This window comes from Pan paniscus, chromosome 5 (assembly GCF_029289425.2).
Source record: "Pan paniscus chromosome 5, NHGRI_mPanPan1-v2.0_pri, whole genome shotgun sequence".
Taxonomy (NCBI): Eukaryota; Metazoa; Chordata; class Mammalia; order Primates; family Hominidae; genus Pan; species Pan paniscus.
Genome location: NC_073254.2, coordinates 136,462,847 through 136,468,846, shown reverse-complemented (window position 1 = coordinate 136,468,846; position 6,000 = coordinate 136,462,847). Strand labels below are relative to the sequence as shown.

General features: G+C 42.6%; 1 pseudogene; it reads left to right on the top strand.

The window, feature by feature from the left end:
- The first annotated feature begins 2,521 nt into the window (after positions 1-2,521).
- LOC100995023 (keratin, type I cytoskeletal 18-like) lies at positions 2,522-3,834 on the top strand (annotated as a pseudogene).
- Positions 3,835-6,000: the final 2,166 nt, after the last annotated feature.

Genomic DNA, 6,000 nt, shown 5'->3' with positions numbered 1-6,000 from the left:
AAAATTCTGACTCTGACCACCAAGCTGATCTGCACAGAAGGGGATACATGATTATTCAAAGAATGCTAGTTGAACCCAAAATTTCGAACTGCAGCTACATCTATCTAATGTTGTTTCCTCCACCTTCAGTTTTCTCAAGCAGCGTTGTTCTGACACAAACACTGTAACCACTTTTGTGATATTGAGCCTTACTCTGTGTGACTCCAGAGTGAGCTGAGGTGTGCTTGAAAGAACATGGGCTTTGAAGTCAAGTGCATCTTGTCTGTGGTGTGTTTAACAAGTATGCCCCTCTGAGACACAGCATCCTTATTTGTAAAAGAAGGATAATAGTGCCCACTTTTCAAGATTAATGACATGAGTAGATTGAGTAGCATATGTAAAGTGCCTTTACATATAGGGTATGTCTGTTAAATGAATGATCGGTGTGAGAGTTTTCCCCTTAAAATGCAATTTGGGGAATAGACAACAAATAATTACATTGTACATAACTTAAGAATCTTGATGAATACTGAATTTTGAATTTTAAACGAGGATCAATTGAGTGGATAGTATTAAGTGACTCAATGACTCTGCTACCTTAAGAGAATTGGTGTACACCTTAGCTGTCTGCTTCACCACAAGGAGAGTATCTGGATATGGAGCTTGGGTGGGCGGTTCACAATGAAATGGTTCTTATTGGTGCCCATCCACTAGGCTTGCCTTATTTTATCTGGAAAGAATAGGTAGCCCATGGAACCAAGTGAATTTTTAGAGAATGGACAAGAAATGTATTATTCTTTTCTTAGTCCAACTTGCCTTCTTAACTACTCCCTCTCCAACACCACCAGCAGGGTGCCTAGCGTAGTGCCAAAAGCTGTCATTCCATAGTGATGTGGTAAATAGACATCTTTTTTCTGTGTGTTTAGAGGCCAACCCCAGATGAGGGTCTTCATGGTCATGCAGGAAAGTTGGGGCCCTCTTCTCTGAGATTAGACGAGATACTGCTAGGCTTCCTGTCAACTTGCAGCAAAGTTGCGTGTTTGAAGCGAATCACTTCTGCTCTGACTGTTATCTTTGTAATTTGTCATCTCCCAAGATAAATTTCTTCCCTTGTGCCTTGAGTAACTCTCCTCTTACTGCTGGACTCTTCTTCACCTCTACCATAATACTCTAAGATGTGTCCTCTCTCCTCCACCCTTTCCCATATTCCATCATGCAGAAACATCACTATATCCACAACCTTTGTGCAGATGGCTTTATCCAAATCTCCCCTAACCGAAACCTAATAAAAATGCATCCTTCTGTCTTCTTGAGTGAGATTAATTTATTCTCCCACATCTCTCAAACCAAGAGGGATGGCTGGCATTTTCCTGGTTACCTGCTGATAGCCATACCAGGGTTTTACCACTGTGCTGTAATAGTTTATCATCCACTGAGGCACAATCTAATCAGCACCATCTCCTCCTTCACCTCATTCCTATGGTCTGTTTTCATTCCCTTCATTTTTTAAGACTCTAATGAAGTCCATCACCTTCTCTTCCCTGGCTTCTGTTATTTAGTCAAGGATTTGTTTGAAATATGTTTACTTACAGAAACTTTTATCTATCAGCCCCCTTCCCCAACTAGATTAATTCGTTAACCAGTTATTAATTAGTTCATTTGTTCATTCAGTCATTCATTTAAATGTTTAATAAATACTCAGAATATGTCAAGTACCTATCAAAAGTGCCTGGTATTGCTGGATACAACAAGGAAGAAGACACAGGTATCCTGCCGTCTTTGAACTTATAGTAGAGATGATATAGGAAATGGAGAGGAGAGGTCCTAAAGATTATGCACAGGATAAATTGGAATTAGAGAGTGTCCTGAAAGAGCCTCTATGAGAAACTGACATTTAATCTGAATGAGTCTGGAGTACAAAGGAGCTTGGTTAGAAAGAAGGCCAGAGTGATGGGAGCATTGAGAATGACAGGCAAGTTGGCACATCATGAGGCCAAAGCTGCAAGTGGAAGGTCAGGTTTAGGTGCTTCACAGACCAGAATATGTAGTCTGCAATTCTGCCTCTGAAACTTATCACAGACTGAGCTGCATCCTGACATATTGTCTTGTCAGCTTGTGTCTCTAAACACCACCTCCTGGGTTTGCTACTTCTGTGCTCTCCCAAACCCAAATCTCCCAGATGCAATGATCATTCAGAACTTGGTACAGGTTTCTATAATTGAGAGTCCAGGTTTTGCCTGCCAGCCTGAATGTTTCCCCAGCACTTGGTCTTGAGTCTAGTACCCTGCCATCCACTCCCACCACCACTGGATTGACTGGTTCTAGCTCTGGGTCTATTGAAGATTCCCAGCCCTCCATACCCAGGTCTGTTCTGAGAGGATATTGCTCAGAAGTTCAGCCCTTAGTGGAAATTGACTAACACCCTAATGGTGTGGAGAGGTAGACTAAATAATATTTTAAATGTCTTTACACTTTTGAAAGCCTGTGATTTGCTTCAGCTGTTAAGAAATGAGTAGTAGAACGTCGTTGGCAAAGCCTGAGTCCTGTCCTCTTGCTCTCCTCCCTGGACAGTATGAGCTTCACCACTTGCTCCACCTTCTCCACCAACTACCATTCCCTGGGCTCTGTCCAGACACCCAGCTTCATCGCCCAGCTGGTCAGCAGTGCAGCCACTGTCTATGCAGGCACCCGGGACTCTGGTTCCCGGATCTCTGTGTCCTGCTCCACCAGCTTCTGGGGCGGCATGGGATCCGGGGGCCTGGCTGCAGGGATGGCCAGGGGTCTGGCAGGGATAGCAGGCATCCAGAATGAGAAGGAGACCATGCAAAGCCTGAACGACTGTCTGGCCTCCTACCTGGACAGAGTGAGGAGCCTGGAGACCGAGAACTGGAAGCTGGAGAGCAAAATCCGGGAGCACCTGGGGAAGAAGGGACCCCAGGCCAGAGACTGGAGCCATTACTTCATGACCATCAGGACCTGAGGGCTCAGATATTCACAAATACTGTGGACAATGCCTGCATCGTTCTGCAAATCAATGCCTGTTTTGCTGCTGATGACTTCAGTGTCAAGTATGAGACAGAGCTGGCCATGTGCCAGTCTGTGGAGAGCGACATCCATGGGGTCCACAAGGTCATTGATGACACCAATGTCACTCGGCTGCAGCTGGAGACAGAGATCAAGGCTCTCAAAAAGCAGCTGCTCTTCATGAAGAACCATGAAGAGGAAGTAAAGTCCTACAAGCCCAGATTGCCAGCTCTGGGCTGACCGTGGAGGTAGATGCCCCCAAATCTCAGCACCTTGCCAAGATCATGGAAGATATCTGGGCCCAATATGACGAGCTGGCTCGGAAGAACTAAGAGGAGCTAGACAAGTACTGGTCTCAGCAGATTGAGGAGAGCACCACAGTGGCCACCACTCAGTCCACCGAGGTTGGAGCTGCTGAGATGACGCTCACAGAGCTGAGATGTACAATCCATTCCTTGGAGATCGACCTGGACTCCATGAGAAATCTGAAGGCCGCTTGGAAAGCAGCCTGAGGGAGGTGGAGGCCTGCTATGCCCTGCAGATGGAACAGCTCAATGGGATCCTGCTGCACCTGGAGTCAGAGCTGGCACAGACCCAGGCAGAGGGACAGCACCAGGCCCAGGAGTATGAGGCCCTGCTTAACATTAAGGTCAAGCTGGAGGCTGAGATAGCCACCTACAACAGCCTGCTGGAAGATGGCGAGGACTTCAATCTTGGTGATGCCCTGGACAACAGCAACTCCATGCAAACCATCCAAAAGACACCACCCACCCAATAGTGGATGGCAAAGTGATGTCTGAGACCAATGACACCAAAGTTCTGAGACATTAAGCCAGCAGAAGTAGGGGACCCTTTGAGGAGCAGGAGGCCAATAAAAAGTTCAGAGATCAAAAATAAAAACTAAAAAGAAATGAGTAGTAGAGTCTCACATTAATCACGGTGTAAAGCCAATGGTTATGGGTTCCCTTTGGTTTCCTTTAACTGTAGTACTTTGTTTTTCAGCACTATCATTTTCAATGTCAGGAATGGGTTTCAGAAACCACAGAACATTTCTTGGAAAAGAAACTTCTTGAAAGGAAATGCACATACACACTGTGAATCTGAAAGTGTCTTGCAATTGTCTTCATGTGTGCTAGTTCTCAAACATTGTTCTCTGCAGCTCTCATAAGAATACAGACTAATGGCATGACCCTGCTTGGAATATGACTGCTAGATTCTAATACAACATTAATCTTGGCCCCAAGACCCTCCAAAAAGAGTAAAATCAAATTAATATTCAAATATCTTAGGTAACATATGCAAGAAGAAATGCCAGATGCCAAATTAAAAAGTTAGTTTACAAAATCTGACATTCCTAGTCTTAAAGGGAATATCTTTCTGAATGTTAAAATTTGTGGATATATTGCTCATGTTAGATAACATATTTGAAAATCTGGAACATGCTGTTGTCTTCAGATATTTTAAATGTTTATAAAAGTTTTTTCCAATGGAAGTGTAAAGCAGAAGGAGGGAAAGATCAGACCCTTTCCTTGGCAGAGAGATGTCATTTGTTAAATGGCAATCCCATGACATTTCAAAAAAGCCTTTTAAAGATTTTTATTCCTCTCTTAGTGTGAATTTCCTAAGCCTATCACAAAAGTTTAAGTACTTATTGATTAACACACTAATTTTTGTTCTTGCAGCAGATATTTTAACTCTGTTAAAAGAAAAACCATAGCCAAATTAAATTTAACAGAGTTTAATTGAGCAAAGAATGATTCATGAATCTGGCAGCCTCTTGAGCCAGAGTAGGCTCAGAGAGAATCCCGTGGAAGATTTATAGACAGAAATAGGAAAGTGATGTACAGAAAATGGAAGTGAGGTATAGAAACAGCCTGATTGGTTACAGCTTGGCATTTACCTTCTTTGAACACAGTTTGAACAGTTGACCCCCTTTGATTGGCCAAAACTTGTTGACTGGCACAACAGTAGGTTACGGTCTGCTTACATTACAGAGAAACCTTTAGGCTGAACTTAAGATACGTAAGGAGGCTGCTTTAGGATAAACTTGATTTAACAACTTAGAGAAACTAGATATGGCCAAGTCTTTGTTGACATCATCGTTGCTACCATTGTTGTTGTCACCGCCATCATCAATATCATCTGATATGCTGAGGCTATTAAAGGTCCTAGTTAGTTTTCCTTCTGTGCTTTTTACGACCTGTGTCTATTAGCAATTTTGGTGAAACAATGTTTTCTCATTGTCTTAGTCTTTCAGTCTGCTATAACAAAATACCTTAGACTGGGTAATTTATAAACAAAAAATTATTTCTCACAGTACTGAAGGCTGAGAAGTCCAAGATCAAGATGCTAGCGGATTTGGTGTCTGGTAAGAGCCTATTCCTCATAGATGGCAACTTTCCTGTGTCTTCACATGGTGGAAGAGACAAGGCACCTCCCTTCAACCTCTTTTATAAGGGCACTAATCCCATTCACAAGAGTGAAGCCCTCATGATTTAATCACTTCTCAACAGGCCTCACCTCTTAATACTATTGTATTGAATACTAAGTTCCAACATAGGATTTTTGGGGGGACACCAACATTCAGACCATAGCACCCATCAAATCAAATTGTTATTTCAGAGGTGAGAGAGAGAGTTGGAGAGAGAGACAGAGAGACAGACATAGAAAGAGAGAGAGAGCCACAATATGTAGCTACAAATTTATATATCCACAATATACATCCAGAATATATCCACAAATTTTAACATTCAGAAATATATTCCCTTTGGGATTAGGAGTGTCAGATTTTGTAAATTAACTTATTAATTTTGGCATCTAGCATTGCATCTTGCACATGATACCTAAGATATTTGAATCTTAACTTGATTTTACTCTCTTTGGAGGGTCTTGGGGCCAAGATTAATGCTGTATTAGAATCTAGCAGTCATATTCCAAGCAGGGTCATGTCATTAGTCTGCATTCTTATGAGAGCTGCAGAGCACAATGTGTGATAAT